General features: G+C 45.7%; 2 long non-coding RNA genes across 2 annotated transcripts in view; one reads left to right on the plus strand and one right to left on the minus strand.

Moving 5' to 3' along the window:
• Positions 1-1,135: 1,135 nt before the first annotated feature.
• Positions 1,136-2,063, plus strand: LOC121134156. The gene is made up of 2 exons (XR_005871191.1): positions 1,136-1,527; positions 1,917-2,063. It is a non-coding gene; the product is annotated as an uncharacterized LOC121134156 (long non-coding RNA).
• Positions 2,064-6,482: 4,419 nt separating this feature from the next.
• The window catches only part of LOC110340326, a 44,430-nt gene continuing 35,236 nt past the window's right edge, over positions 6,483-15,676 (minus strand). Inside the window, exon 3 of the long non-coding RNA XR_002382123.2 lies at positions 6,483-8,022. This is a non-coding gene — a long non-coding RNA (uncharacterized LOC110340326). The remainder of the gene's footprint in view (positions 8,023-15,676) is intronic.

Here is a 15,676-nt window from a genome sequence, read left to right on the forward strand (position 1 = left end):
AGTGGGGCCTGGGGCGGTAGTCGAAAGAACAGGAAAACAAGCCCGAGAGGGACGAGACAGTGAAGGAGAGGGGACCCATGTGCTGTTGACATTCTTGGCCATTTTCTCCCCCTTGCAGCTGCCTCTTCACAAAGGTACTTTCCAAAAGCTGTTTAGATTCTTGTGTTGATGAGCTGGAACCGTAGCCGTTCTGGGGGTGGTGGGAGCCCCCTTTCTCACTTTTCCCTCCCACCCCTTGAGAAATAAAATAACCTACCCAACAGTCACGGAGTGTGGGCAGGCCTGGGAAATACCTGGGCTTGTGCTGAAGGTGTAGGAGGTAACCGCGAGAGGCCCCCTGCTCAGTTAGTGACAAAGTGGGTTTGGGTGCTTTGAAGGCAAGGCAGCCCTCTGCCGTCTGCTCTCCCTCATCCGACCGTGTGGTGCTCTGGTCGTGAAATCCAAAAGTGAAAGACACAAGGCCTGGAGCACACAGTGCCCACAGCATCCCTGCCCTCAGCATCCCTGCCCACAGCATCCCTGTCCACAGCATCCCTGCACAGCATCCCTGCCCACAGGATCCCTGCCCACAGCATCCCTGCCCACAGCATCCCTGCCCTCAGCATCCCTGCCCTCAGCATCCCTGCCCACAGCATCCTACCCACAGCATCCCTGCCCACAGCATCCCTGCCCACAGCATCCCTGCCCACAGCATCTCATTGCAAGGATGACCAGCCAGGTCACGGGAAGCATCCGCTCAGCCTGGACCACTGAGTTGGATCTCAGCATATCCATCCATACAAGATTTACGTCGGGAGATTTTTCTTTCCTCATTCATTCTCACCCTCTTATTGCTCCTTGCTTTTGTTTTGTTAAGATTCCATGATGAAAATCCAGTACTTTGCCTGTTAACCTGAAGAAGTCATTTTAAGAAATTTCATTAAAATGTATTTGGAGCAGGTCGTGCATTGGTGGAGCACACCTTTAATATCAGCACTCGGGAGGCAGAGGCAGGTGGATCTCTGTGAGTTCGAGACCAGCCTGGTCTACAAGAGCTAGTTCCAGGACAGCCTCCAAAGCCACAGAAACCACCCCCCCAAATGTATTTGGAGCTACAGCACACACCTTTAATCCTAGCACTCAGGAGGCAGAGGAAGGTAGGTCTCTGTGAGTTTGAGGCCAGCCTTGTCTACATAATGAAAACCTTGTCTCAAAAAAAAAATCTAATTACGTGACCCAGATCATAGACCCAGATGACTTTTCCACTTTGAAAACAATTTTTTTCCTAGCCTTAATGACAGCTGGACTTCCAAACTGTAGTCTTCAGACAGAAGGACATGTGCTGGGAAGAAAGTCATGTTGCCTATTCTTCTCAGAAGTGAGGAATTACAAGAGGAAGAGAGAGGTCTTGAGTTGCAGCCCTCGAAGGACCAGCTCATGAGCAGGAAGACGTGGACCAGGGAGCCTCAGGGTTGTCACTCTGAAGAAGAAACCGGTCACCCAGTCACCTGCTCATCATCATTACCCAAATGGCTCAGAGGTGCCGAGGTAAGTGAGTAACAGATGAACTGGAGACAGGCTGTGGGTATTCAGGGATAGAATGTGGGGCGCCCAAATGCCAACCATTCATTCCCATGGGCCACAAAAAGAGAGCAAGCCAGCTAAGCCTGCCAGCAGCCACGATCCTTCAGGGGCTTCAGCACACCCTGCCACGGGGCCAGGAGAGGCCAGCAGCTCCTTCGAGGACAATAGTACAGGAAGGATCACAGCGTCGCCATTTTGTTGCACAGCCCAAAGTGGATAAATGGGCCACAAAAGGTTGCCGGAGGCATACTTCCCCTTCAAAAGTAGGATGCACAACACCTTGCCTGTTTTCCTAGCACAGTTATTAATAGCACTCCCTTCTCTCTCCATCGTGCCCTGGATTTGTCTAACAGGAATGACTATAAAATAAATACTTCAGAGGCTGTGAGCAGGACGTGTGCCAGCCAGCTCCTCGAGAAGCTTGGGGAACCAGGAGTTGGAGGACAGCATGACTTACATAGGAAGGACCTGTCTCAGAAATAAATAAACATGAAAGAAGATACGATGTTTGCTTCTGTGAAATAATTGGGAAAATGCACTCAAGGTTCCCTCGCTTCTGAATATCTGCAGAGAACATGCTGGAAGGAAACGGCGAGCCGAGGGGACCTGGAAGTGTGGTGGCGAATGGGGAGACTGCGGTTACGTATACATGTACTTGCTGTGCTGTCTTGCTGTATGTGCTCATGTGTGTGCATGTGGGGCAGGAGTAGAGGCGTGTACGTGGAGGTCAGAGGACATCTGTAGCAGTCAGTTCTCTCCATTCACAGTGCAGGTCCAAGGGTTGAACTCGGATCATCAGGCTTGGGAGCGACACCTTGGCAGACTGAACTATCTCCCTAGTCCTGCTGGTGAAACAAAGACAAAAACAAAAAACCGAAAAATCAAGACGTAAGATGTCCATTTTTGAAGACGCAATGATGGGTCATTCCATCCCGAATAATGGCGTTGCCTTCACAAGAAGCCACGAGGGCAATGGAATCTGAGAGCGCTCACAGAACCAACCGCGGCAAGGGCAGTGGATATTGTTTCAAAGTTTACCACGTTGTGCTAAACATAGTTTGGGTTGTTTTTCCTGTAGCCGAGAGGGTGTAGGCGCATGAGAAAAGTCAGACAGTGAAAGAGAAGTAAACATTCTGGGCTCCCATCTGGGTAAAATGTGAGAGGTTTGTGCCCATGCTACATTGAATTCTGACCACTAATTCTGAAAGTGTGGTGACTCATTTCTTCCAGTTGATAGAAACATGACCTGCTTTATTTGTCACTGGAAGGTTTCGCTTTTGCTCTGCACTCAGGCCTAGAACCCATGCCAAAGCTTCCCGGCCAATCACTGTGCTGTAGAGGATTATGGGTAAAAGGCTCTCCCTTGCCACTTGGGAGTTTAGATAGGGCTAAGTGGCTGCAGCCCTGGTGGCAGCAGATAGTTTAATTTAATGTAAGAAAAATGGCCTTTGTTTATTTATTTGAGTCAGGGGTGGTCACTGAGACTGCACATTCCATCTCCCAAGAACGCAGATAAGCAGATGTCCCAGCCAAGAAGAGATCCAGAGTGTACTGCTCCCACCAAGTGTGTAACACCCCAGTCTTAAATCGAATCTCAAAGCCAACTCCAATCAGCCTTCTATTTCAACAACAGAGCATGTGGTCTAGGTCTTGCACTTCCGGGGTTGCCTGGACATTGAACACAGCCTTGCCCCTGCCCTCGGCAGAGGGGCAGCAACCCCTTGTCTTAGTCACTGCTCTGTGGCTGGGAGGAGGCACCGTGACCAGGGCAACTCTTTATATGGTGGCAAGCACGGCAGTGCACATGATGCTGGAGCAGTAGCTGACAGTTACATCCTGATCCACGAGCCAAGAAAGGCAGACAGACAGACAGACGGGGCCAGAGAGACTGAGCATGTCATGGGCTTTTAAACCTCACAGCTCACCTGCAGGGACACACCTCCTTGACAAGGTCTGTAGCTACTCTGAAAGGCCATACTTCCTAACCCTACTAACCATTTCAAACAGTTCCATACCCTGGTGACCAAGGATTCAAACATAGGCGCCTATGGGAGCCATTCTTATTCAAAACACAGCACCCCCTCCGTAGTCCAGGTACTCAGGCAGTGTTAGAACTGAGTCATTCCTCTGGCATCCCAAGCAAGCTAAAGACTATGGATCTGTCATGGTAAAGGCATTCATGGCACCACTGTCCACAGACAAGCTCAGCAGGGTTTCTTTGGGCAGAGAAACAAGACAAGAGGTTTTCAAAACAAAGTATCCACACACTGTCCAGGGCACAGCATCGTTTTGGAGACAGTCTTTCTCTCTTGCTTGAATGTGAAATGTCCCCCTACTGATCCAGCTAATTGGGGGTACTATGGTGGCATCATTTAGGAGGTTGGGAGTAACTGATACAAAATGGTCATAAGAGTTCAGGTTATTAAGATGATAGCCTGCCTCTAGTTCTGGCTCCCATCTTTTCTCCGTGGCCCACCACTCTGTGAACAGTCCCACCAGAAGACTACCCACTCCGCCACACCCTCTTCACTGCGATGGATTGAACCCCTCTGAATCCCTGAGCCATAGTCCTCCCTCCCATAAGGGAGTCAGGTACTTTGCCACTGCCACTCAGAAGTGGCTAAGACATTTTCCCTTTGCCAACGAAGTGGCTGGAGGCCAGTCTTCTCTTGCCAGATTTTCAGTGTTCTCCAGAACCCCTGTCAATTACTTTAGGCAAGGCCCAAGTGCTTGGCCAGATCACCCCAAACCACAAATTACACCATCTTAACTTCTAATGACAGGCAGATGGTCTTCTGTTGATCTGATAGTTCCTGTTGCTTTCCAAACCACCACCCGGAGAGGGCAGGGTGAATATGGCTTCCAGAACATTCTCATTATTTCCTAAGAAAGAGAATCTGGGCAGCCAACCCTGACAAGCCTCTCTACTCAGGGGGAAGAGTTCATGTGAGAACTAGTTCCTCAAATGAGCCCAGAGCCCAAACTTTGGGTTTTAGTTGAGGTTACAGCATCCATATCCAGGAGTGTTTGGATTCCCATGTTCGTGACATCACAGCCCTGTAGAGATCTTAGAGGGTGGTCCATAAAGCTAAGAATGTGGTGTATCAAGGTTTCTAGAAGTCGGCCACTGACTGAGGAACCCTGACAATAACTGACTCTTTTCCAGTGCTCTGCATTTCTCTTTGTAGGGGAGGATGTTGTTTGCATTTTATTATTGCGATAAGGGAAGGGCCATTAACCTTTAGAGAACCATGTTTATATGTATTGCATATGGGTGGCATGCTGGGTTCCACCTAGAATCTAATCTTACACCTAGTTCATAATGTACCATGCTGTGTCATACACCACTGGACAGCTCCCAAGTTGAGGACACCTTAAAATAAGTGCCCCCTTATTATTTAATCCTGATGTACACAATTCCTAAGGAATAATCGTGGCACAGCTGTCATTGCCCCCAAATGCTTAACTGTAAAGATCTCAGCACCACAACAGGTGGCTGGGAAGAGAGTCATGACAGCCACAACACAGCACTCTTTAGAACCATGGGAACATGTTGTGAGGAGGAGGGGGGCTGGGAGCCAGCGTGCTGCAGCGTTTCAGAAGGAGAGAGCAAAGGTGACCGGCTTTATGTATTTGTAAAGTCAACTTCAGAACCAGAACCAGTGGGTCTTGTTCTCCGGTGGGTTACTTTAAGGAAGTCCACATCACCCATGTTTTTGACAGCAAAGTTAATGAACCCCAAATTGGAATTACATCAAAGGAGGGCCAGTGTCCTTACAATGACCCACAAGCCGTCTAGCTGTAAAATGGAACTGATGTTCATTTGATTTGCAACTCTGGGTGAAGGTTTTCATCTCGTGGAAGTGGAATCTCACCTGAGAGATTTTTGTCCACCAATTGCAATGATTTTTGTTCAACAGAACATGTAATTCCTTAGATGCAGTGTATTGCCCTGAAGGACACTAGCCAGTTTCATCTCTAAGCTAGGGGTCTTATTCCAGAGTAGCTTCCAGTGCTCACATATCCCTTTCCTTCCATTCTCTTCTGAGCCAGCTTTACCATCCTGCTGGGGGTCCATTAACCCCGACAAGCATTCCATCCATCTTACAGATACATCAAGAACTAAGTCAAGTATTTTAAGGGTTTGGCTTAAATATGAGGATTTTTAAAAGAAATGTTCCCTTTGCCAATTTGTTTTACATTTATTTACTTTTCTGGTTTGTGACAGGACAATTATATAATAAAAAAGCAAGTCCAAAAGAAAGCAATAAATTTAAAAGAAAAAGTCTAAGTTATTAGTGAGCATTATAATTTAGTTGGGTGGTACGCAAGTCAGAGAAATGCAAATCCAGCCAAAGCAGAGAAACGGTGAAAATAATCTTTATGAGGGCCAAGAAGCAGCAGCTGAGGGGAGAAACTCCAAAGCAAAAACTCAACACCTCAAAGTCAGAGGTCTGGACTCCTAGGCCAATGCACTCGGAGGGCATAGCCGCTGGTTACAGGGAGGGCATAGCCGCTGGTTACAGGGAGGGCATAGCCGCTGGTTACAGGGATGGCGGTTGTGAGTGTTGCTGCCAAGCAACAGTACAGGGAAGAATCAGTAGTGCAGTCCAAATAGCGCTGACAAGAAGCCTTCAAGCGTCTAGATAAGAAATTTAGCAGGCTTCAGTTGGCTTGAGTAACAGTTTCTTTTTTTTTTTTGAGACAGGGTTTCTCTGTAGCTTTGGAGGCTGTCCTGGAACTCACTTTGTAGACCAGGCTGGCCTCGAACTCACAGAGATCCGACTGCCTCTGCCTCCCGAGTGCTGGGATTAAAGGCGTGCGCCACCAACGCCCGGCTGAGTAACAGTTTCTTTATAAGGTAAGCATTTTATTTAGTACCAGAAAGATTTGAACAAATATGTAAGTCAAGCCAAATATTACTATTGTTGTGCAATATTACACAGCAATGGATATTTTTATTTAATGTTAAATACACTGTTAGAGATCACTCACCCCATTAAAGATCATATCCAAGAAACTTACAATTTTGGTGTAAAATGTCTTTTAATTATTTAAATAATACTAAGTTGGAAGGCATGAGATTGTTTTTTCAGTTTGTAAGCAGTGTTGAGGCATTTCATTAACTTAAACTACCTAACTTATTTATCTTACCTGTTCTCATATAAAGTTATTAAGTATCTGGGAAGCCATTTTATTCTGACATGCTTAAAGGAAATCTGATTATAACAAATTTCCAAATGAGATGCCAATATCTGAGACTATCTCATAATTATCTTAGTAAGTCTTTTTAAATATTTAAGTGTATTCTCTCACATTTTTAAACTTGTTTTTAAAATACTTAAGTTTTGATTAACAGAGTTTCCAAATAATGAAAATGAGTAAGAATGTTCTTTGCTAATAAATAATGGTGTTTAGAAACTGAACTTAGATACCTAAAAGATCTAGATCTAGTCCTGGTCGCCCAGACCAGCATCCCAGTTATTTAGGAAGCTGAGGCAGGAGAATGGAAAATTCAAGTCCAGCCTGGGAAACTGAGTAAGATCCATCTCAGAAAGTCATAGGAGGATCAAAGCAATGTCCCCATTGCTAAGAGCACTGGCTGCTCTTCCAGGGGACCCAGGTTCAATTCTCAGCATCCACAGGGCAGTGCACAAACATCTGTAGCTCCAATTCTGGTGGATCCGCACCTTCCTGTGTCCTTGAGGGCACACAGGCAGACACGTGATACACAGGCATACGTACAGGCAAAACACCTACGTACATAAAATAAGACAAACATAAAAAATATTCAAGAAAAAAAAGGAGTCAAAAGAGGGACTATGGGTCAATGGTAGAGTACTTGCCTGGTATGCAGGGAGCCTTAGATTCAATCCCCAGGAAAGCAAAGACAAACAAACCATTGAGAAGAACTAGTTTATCTTTTAAATTTTGTAACTAAAACCAAATAGGCTTTGGATAATCATCTCTGCTAAGGAAGGATGTGCCAAAACCCACACTGTGAGCACAGCAGGGAGTGTGTCCCCCATGACCATTCCCCTAGATTTCTGTTCCTTGAGGGTGGGCATACCATGCCTGGGTCTCACTTTCCTTTCAGTCTTACAGATCCCAACACTTGGTGTCAGTATTGCCCCAAGGCCAGAGCGTCTTGTCGGGATCAGGCTGGAAATTAAGCAAATCTGAACAAATCACCCAGAAAAGCTCTTCAGTGTGTTTTCTTACTCCGTGCAGAACAGCGATGCTGGTGGCAGGTTCTTCTGCCCACATGCTGCTGGGAACGGGCGGGCAGCAAGGAGCCCCGGGCACTGTCTGGGACAGGTGTTTGACGTTCTAGGCAAAGAATCTGCCTGGAAGCCCACCTGCCCCCTCCATGAGCTTCCTTCTCACCCATGCCGGTGTCTGCTTGTCACAAAACAAACAAGGTCCATCCTTGTCACAGCGAGTAAGTGCTTCATGCCCCTGTAAACACAAGAGACAAAGAATGACAGCCAAAGGAAAGTAGACTAGTTGACAGGCTATGGGTTCTAGAATCATCTAGACACTCGATATTCACTCCCAGCAACTGTAATTTTTCTTTTTTTTTAATTTAAATTCAGATTAGAAACAAGGTTGCTTCACAAGTCAGTTCCAGGTCCCTCTCTGTTTCTCTCCCCTCCTCCCGTGCCCTCCCCCAACCCCCCCATATTCCCTCATTTCCCCAGGGAGGGTGAGGCCCTCCTTGGGGCTGTCCATAGTCTGTCATTTCATCCAGGGCAGGGCCTAGACCCTTCCCCAAGAGTTCAGGGTGAGAGTGCATCTCACATTGTTGGATGGGAGTCCAAAGTCCGTGTGTATACTCGGGATGAGTACTGATCTACTGCCCAAGGCTCAATAAATTGCCTAGGCCTCACTGACACCCCCATTCAGGGGGTCTTGATCAGTCCCATGCTGGATTCCCAGGCTGATGCCTGGGATTAAAGAGTTAACCCTTGTCAGGTCAGCTGTTTCTGAGGTTAAACCAGCCCAGTCTTAACTCGTTTGGTCATCAGTACTCCGTGTTACTGGCTTTCTTGAGTTCAGCTCAGTACTTAGCCGTGGGAGTCTGCCTCTTCTTCCATTAGTCACTGAAGGAAGTTTCTGTTTCCCAGATTCTCTGGCCATGGGATTGTAGGCTGGCACTCCCCAGATCTATGTCTAAAATCCATATAGGAGAGAGTACATGCCATGTTTCTCTTTTTGTGACTGCGTTACCTCACTCAGGATGGTTTCTTCTAGTGTCATCCATTTGTCTGCAAATCTCAGGATTCTTTTTTTTTTTTTTTTTTGCTGAATAGTACTCCATTGTGTAAATACACCACATTTTCTCTATCCACTCTTTATTATCTCTCCTCCCATTTCCTCTTTTTTCCTCTTCCTCTTATTCCTCCTCCACATCCAACTGCCCCTTCTATTCCTCTTTTTTCTTCTTCTCCCCCTCCTCCCTCCTCCTCTAAGTCATCCTGGGGATCCAGGTATATGTGTCTGCTGTTTCGTTGCTTTTTTAAAGCCACAACTGCTTAGTACTTGGCATGTCAATCACTTTTTCTCAGGGTTTACACCAAGTCTGGTCAGATTTACCCCCTTTCCCTGGTGTGGGAAGAGTCCATGTTACCCAAGCTGGTGAAGGGAGGAAGTAACTGTTCCTGCACTAAGCAATAAACAACACTGTCATTTACAAAAGCAGACTGATAGACTCTCTCTCTCTCCCTCCCTCTCTCTCTCCAGTCCTTTTCCCACAACATTAAATCTTTTCCGCTAACAGGTTTCTTTTTCACTAGTTACCATAACCACGTAATTTTCTAACATTCTTTCTTTGCTTTCAAGGGAACATTGGCTTTTTTTTGTATAGTATTTCATAGGATTCGATATACACGGCCAGTTTTGGGATAAGTCCAAGAGAACGGCACTAGCAAACCTTACCTTGCTTTCAAAAGTGGTGTGGGGCTCCGCCTTCCTCAGAGGAAATGCAAAGTCGCAGCTGGGATGCACGCGACTGCTGGGATGCACGCGACTGTCCATCCCAGAGACTCCGTGCAAATGTGAACTATGCTCTCTAGTCAGTCAGAAAAGAGGTGAGAAGCCACCGTCCTTTAACTCATCAAGTCTCTACTCAAGAGATGACAGGGACCTGATCACTTCTACACTAACGGGACCCTACTGAAGGATGATGTACCCTGTGTATGCTTGAGCCAACCTTAATTTGAACCTGGATTTGAAATTCCCAAAGGATCTATAGCAAGAAGTGAAGACAAGATGTTCTCCTAGTGGTGTTCCTGGCACTCAGGGGCAGTGGGGAGATGCACTAATCTTCCATTATTGTGACAAAATACCTGGGATAAATCAGCTTAAAGGACAAAAGGTTTATTTGACTAGCCATTTCAGAGGTTTTAGTCTACAGTAATTTGTGTCAGATCCCAATCCCCCCAAAATGACAATCCGGGCCCAGAGGAACTGGTAAACACTTAGCATTCCCTAAAAAGCTCATAAAGTGGGTTTCCATTTGCCAGGAAAAGTCATTACTTTCTTATATGTTCCCACAACCCCCATCCCCAGCCTCTGGAAAGGGCATTGAGTTCTCTATTGTCTCAAATAAGCCTCCAACAGATCAAAGCCCCATGACAGTCTCTAGGCTGCTCCAGCTAACCCAGAATCTTCCCACTGCAACATAACCAGCTATAACTGGCAGGACTCTATCATGTCTAATCCCTGCTATCTTCTCTGAACCTGGAGAGATAGATAACTTTGACAGTTTGAATAAAAATTTTCCCTCTACTCAGAGTGTGGTCTAATTTTGGGTTTCACTTCATCTTAGCTCACAATGTGATGACTCACTTCAGCTGTATAATATGGGAAACACGGAGGCAGACTCAAATGGCCAAAGTTGGGGTGGGGTTCACCTCATGGGAGCTGAGGAGCAAAGAGACAGATGAGGATATCGGGGTTCCAGGGTCCCCTTCAAGGACACAACCGTCTAACTGCCTGTCACCAGACCCTAGGCCCTGAAGATTCTAGTACCTTTCAACAGTATCAGGGGCCGAAGACTAAGGCTTTTGCTCACAGCCATTTGGGGGTATTAAATTTCCAAACCATGAAAACAAATAGATTGCAAAACAAAGAAATAAGAAAAGGAAAGGACATGACTTCTCCTAGATATGATGGAGAAGAAAGTTTATTGTAGATAAAAGGGAAACACAGCCAGAGGCAGGGACATCTGGGAGAGCGCAGAGTAGACATGATGTAATCAATGTGAAGGGGAGGGAGAGCGGAGGGGAGCCAGGTGCAGCAGCCAGGAGGCCCAAACGAGTGAGGGGTAACCAAAGTGGTGGCTTACATAAGGAAGAGCGGCTGGGGGAAGGGCAGCCCAGCGCCTGGGCTGGAGAAGTTTAGTGTAGGGGCAGGGTATGGCAACCAAGAGTGGTCCTGTAACAGGTAGGGACTGAGGGATGCTGGGAGAAACCTAGAGGCCAGTGTCCGCTTTGATGTATCAAATAGGCACCTCAGCTATTTGTCCCAGGCTTGAAACCTAATATCGAAAGAATCAGGGATTTGATACTCCTTATGATACAAGGTCAACTGAGAGTCATACAGAATTTAAAACCCCCCAAAGAGGGGCTGGACAGGTAAGACTGAAATAGTTTCTTCATAGGGGAAAAGACGGGAGGCAATGTTATAGGTTCTCTTGAGATTTTAGGAGAGAGAATGAATCTGGAGAAAAATAAATGGCAAATGTTCCTCAGTGTTGCAGCTGTGGTACATAAGTTTGCCTCTGCTTAATGATAAATTGACTCTTCTTTGGCTAATGAAATTTGAATAAGTTTGAAGGTAACTTTGCCCTTCTTTGGTGAAACTGTTTTTGCTCTTGTTTTTGTTTGCTTTGTTTTTGTCGGTTTTTTGAGACAGAGTTTCTCTGTGTAGTTTTGGAGCCTGTCCTGGAACTCGCTCTGTAGACCAGGCTGGCCTCGAACTCACAGAGATCCACCTGCCTGTGCCTCCCGAGTGCTGGGATTAAAGGCATGCACCACCAACTCCAGGCCTGGTGAATCTGTTTTTTAGACAGATAATGGAACTTCTAGAAATCTTCTCTCATTACCCCCACCCTGTTCTGTTCCTCTCGGGGCTGTCAAGGTCACCCAAAGTTATAATATTATTTTTCTGGACCCCCAAACCTCTGTCCCTGAACAAGGGTCCTTTTCTGCAGTTCTTCTGGACCTCAGATAGCCTGGTATCTCACTGGATCTTTATTTCCTTCACTGATAAGACAGACAGTGGTCTGAAACTTTGGAAGGATGTTTGACTCAATTGCCTGGACTTTGGCCCCGGATATTGCCGGTGAGCTGAATGTATAAACAATGTATTCACTGGTTTTGTGATCTGAATATATAAACAATATATCCATTGGACCTATGAGTCAAATGTGTAAACAATGTATCCATTGGTTGGTAATCTGCTCCTTTTCTCCCTAACAGCTGCTGAGAACATCTTCTTTATGTTATTTAGTACACTAATAGACATGACATAATCATTGTGTTGCCATTTATCATGAAACTTCCTTAATATATTTAACTAATTTCTTGATATTGGACAATTGTGGTTATTTCTAAATTTTCATGGCATCAGTTAATACATAGATAAATAGTAATATAGCACAATCTTTGTAATCATTCTTTTAAATTCTTTCAAATTATATGTTATAATTTATCCTATAGTCTTCTTGAAAACATTTAAAATACATAACACCAAAGTCTCCAATAGCCATTGTCTTACTTTAGGTTTTTAATGTTGTGATAAAACACCATAACTAAGAGCAACTTAAGGAAGAAAGGGTTTATTTCTTATACAGAGCCATATCAGAGTTTGTCATGGACAGAAGTCAGGGCAGGAGCCTGGAGGCAGCAGCTGATGCAGATGCCACAGAAGAATGCTGCTTACTGGTTTGCTCTCCTTGGCTTGCTCAGCCTGCTTTCTTGCAGAATCCAGGATCTCAGCCTGGGGATGACACCATTCAAAGTAATCTGAACCATCCCACATCAATAACCAACCAAGAAAATGCACCACAGGCCAGTGTGGTAGAGGCATTTTCTTAGGTGGAGTTCCCTCCACCAAAATGACTCTAGTTTGTGTCAAGTTGACAGAAAACTAGCCAACACAGCCATCTTTAGCCTAGGTTGTGACACTGTCAAAAATATAAATGTTGCTGTCAATTGATGTGTCTCTTTATAAGGAGATGTATCCTCTGGTGGTTGACTAAAATGTATATGATGATAGTTTTATTTGTAAAGCTGGGAGAGGGGCACACATACTAACGTGAGAGGTATCCATGAGTCAGGACAAGTGGGAGAACTTGCCAAACTTTTGACAAGAGAGCTGCATGGTTACCTGCAACTACTGCATGGGTTTCTATAAGCACAAACCAGCCCTATTTCTGAGTAGTTGGGCTGGTGTTTTTTTGTTCTGCTAACATAAACAATGCTGTGTTGGTTCATTTCTTCCAGAACTCATGTAAATATTTCTCTGGAAAGAATCAGAGATGTTGAATCAGGTCCAGAAGAAGCATATTTTGTTTTAATTCATACTTGTGAATTGCTCAACAAAAAACACATTCACAAGAAATCAGTGGACATGTGAGTGTGAGTTGTGTGTATGTGTAACCTAACTCACACTTTGTGTGATCAAGCTTTTTATTTTTCCAATCTGATTAAAAATAGTATAGTGTGTTTGTTTGTATTTCCTACATCCAAGGACTTCATTTTTCCCCTGATTTTTTAAAAATTTAAATTAGAAACAAGCTTGCTTTACATGTCAAGTCCAGTTCCTTCTCCTTTCCCTCCTCCCCTGCCCCCCACTGGTCCCTTTTCCCATCCTCTTTCTGCTCCCCAGGGAGGGTGAGGCCTTCCATGGGGGATCTTCAAAGTCTGTCATATCATTTGGAGTAGGGCCTAGACCATCCCCCATGTGTCTAGGCTGAGAGAGTATCCCTGCATGTGGAGTGGGCCCCCAAAGTCCATTCATGTACTAGGGATAAATACTGACCCACTACCAGAAGCCCCATAGATTATTACCCAGACCTCCAAATTGATATCCACAATCTCCTGAGCCAATTGGGAGCATGGGGGGAGGTGAGAGGGAGTTAGGAGAAAGAGGAGGGGAGAGGAGGACATGAGGTAGCAGAAAGATTGGGTCATGGAAAGAATAGAGGAGAGCAAGAAAAGAGATACTGTAATAGAGGAAGCCATTATAGGTTTAAAGAGAAATATGGCACTAGGGAAATGTCCAGAGGTCTACAAAAATGACCCCACTAACAATCTAAGAAATAGTGGAGAGGCTACCTTAAATGCCCTTCCACAATAATGAGATTGATGACTGCCCTATATGCCATCCTAGAGCCTTTCTCCAATAGCTGATGAAGCAGAAGCAGACACCCACAGCTAAACACCAAGCTGAACTCTGGAATCCAGTTGCAGAGAGGGAGGAGTGATGAGCAAAGGGGTCAAGACCAGGCTGGAGAAACCCACAGAAACAGCTGGCCTGAAAAAGGAGGAGCTCATGGACCCCAGATTGATAGCTGTGAAACTATCACAGGACTGTTCCAGACCTCCTGAACGTGGATGTCAGTTTGGAGGTCCGAGGACTTCATAAGAGCTGGAGAGCACATTCCTCAAGGTGGGATCCACTCTGGACATTAGAATCTTTCAAACAAACACAACTTATACAAAGACTCTGTAGACTCTGTGTTGGTCAACTTTCCACTGCTGTCACAAAATACCTGAGGAAGCCAGCTTAAAGGAGAACACATTAACTTTGGCTCCAACATTTAGTCCATAGTAAGTTGGTTCCATTGCCTTTTGGGACTATGGAAAGACAGAATGTTAGGACAGAGAGCACATCATGTAATTCACTCACGTGAAAGTGACCAGAATAATAGAGAGAGAAGAAGAAGGAGGTTCCACTGCAAGGGCATGGCCGTCTCTCAGTGCCATCTGTCTTTCCACTAGGGTCAGGCACCCTAGAGGGTCCACCAGCTCCCAAAAGCACTGTCAGGTGGGAACCAAACCTTTAACACAAATACCAATAAGATCAAAACTCTACTGATCCTAATTTACAAAATTTGGCTAGTGAAGCATCATGATGAAGTATTGGATTTTGAGTCTTCACTGTAAAGGGTTCAGTAGATGGGATTATAGTACGTTGCTGGAGGCCCCAGATGCCTGGCTTCTCTCCAGAGGAGGCAGGATTACACTCAGTTTATCACAGACAACAGGATTTAGAGATCCATGAAAGGCCACAGCATTGTGTTGTGGGGCAAAGTCCTTGCTCCAGTTTGGTAAACCCCACAGAACTAGGTGCAGCTACCCATAATATCCCATCATATCCCATCCCATCCCATCCACCCCATCCAATCACACCCCATCCCATCCATCCCATCCCATCCAATCACACCCCATCCCACCCCATCCCATCCAACCCATCCTATGCCCACTCCATCTCATTTCATCCCATCCCACCTCAAGGTGCTGCTCACTGAAGAGGAGCCATGATGTAAAGCAGAGAAAGGAAATGAATAAATGTGGCATGTTGAGAGACCCACAGAGGGCTCCAGGGGCCCTCCCCTGCCCCCACATCCCTCTTCATCATGTTGACATTCGAGCTTTAGGATTAAGAAGGGGAAGACTTGTAGCAACGCACAAAAAGTATGTAGGGCCGAAGCAAAAGCCAGGAAATATGGACCTTCAGCTGCGAGTCAGGTTATCATCAGAACTGGTGTCTTTTCCTGGGGGGGGGGGGGCGATGCAACTCTCCCAGCCAGGGCTTCAGGCTGTCCCCTTTCTCAGCACAGGAGTCCCTGGAGAGATTCCCCAGCTTCCTGTCACACTGTTACACCTGCACAGCTCTGTTGAGCCACTAGCTGGAACGGAACTCGTGAGTGTCTCCCTGGAACTGCAGCCTTCTCAGTCTGTAGCCACGGATCCTCCCTTCTTCCCATTAGAGAAAACTGGTCTTGGTTTTGCCAATTTCTTGAGAGTCTGAATTTTCCAAGAATATGCATACTCATTGAGAAAGAAAATAGCTTATGCATGGTTCAGCTCTGGGACCAAAA

This window comes from Mesocricetus auratus, unplaced genomic scaffold (assembly GCF_017639785.1).
Source record: "Mesocricetus auratus isolate SY011 unplaced genomic scaffold, BCM_Maur_2.0 Super-Scaffold_100026, whole genome shotgun sequence".
Taxonomy (NCBI): domain Eukaryota; kingdom Metazoa; phylum Chordata; class Mammalia; order Rodentia; family Cricetidae; genus Mesocricetus; species Mesocricetus auratus.